We start from the raw sequence: 550 nt of genomic DNA, 5'->3' as shown, positions 1-550 counted from the left end.
CAAACTGGAGAAAATGCCCACAATTTGTGTTTATATCCTAGTGCTTGCTTATTGAGTTTTAAAGAATTGAGTTTTTAAAATTTAAAGAATGTTTTTTTTTCTTAAAAAATGTATTCAAGTTATAACTAGTGTTATTATTGACACGAAAGATGATTTAAATAATTGAGTTCTAGTTCTCAAACATTAAAATAAAATAGATTCACTTCAATTAACCAATTAAATTGGAAGCAAGGGCAGCGAAGAAAAAAAAACTTACAAATCAGGTATTATAAGGTCGACGCATGTGAGAATTCCCAGTCAGTGATTCTTCTCCGTGTGTGCCACACTGATACTTCAAGCAGTCTCTGTGTGTCCGTGAGTTAATATTCAGTAATGTTTATTTCTTTCTGTATAGTGTATTAGTATTAGACTACAACAATATACATTCAAAAAATAGATAAATAATCTTTCTCTTAACTTGGAATATATATATATATCCCTAATCAACTTTCCTTCCTTCTTCTAATAATACTCCTCTTTCTCTTTATTATGTTTGTCTTTCTAATTTATG

The 550-nt window shown here is 28.7% G+C and overlaps 1 protein-coding gene across 1 annotated transcript in view; it reads left to right on the top strand.

Annotated features, from left to right (window-relative positions):
- Window positions 1–228: 228 nt before the first annotated feature.
- The window catches only part of LOC112210000 (retinol-binding protein pinta), an 18,526-nt gene continuing 18,204 nt past the window's right edge, over window positions 229–550 (top strand). The window contains exon 1 of the mRNA XM_014428243.3: window positions 229–354. The gene's annotated coding sequence lies outside the window, so the exon portion shown is untranslated. The remainder of the gene's footprint in view (window positions 355–550) is intronic.

This window comes from Halyomorpha halys, unplaced genomic scaffold (assembly GCF_000696795.3).
Source record: "Halyomorpha halys isolate HHAL.00 unplaced genomic scaffold, Hhal_1.1 Scaffold708.1, whole genome shotgun sequence".
Lineage (NCBI taxonomy): Eukaryota > Metazoa > Arthropoda > Insecta > Hemiptera > Pentatomidae > Halyomorpha > Halyomorpha halys.
This window is presented reverse-complemented; position numbering and strand designations above follow the sequence as displayed.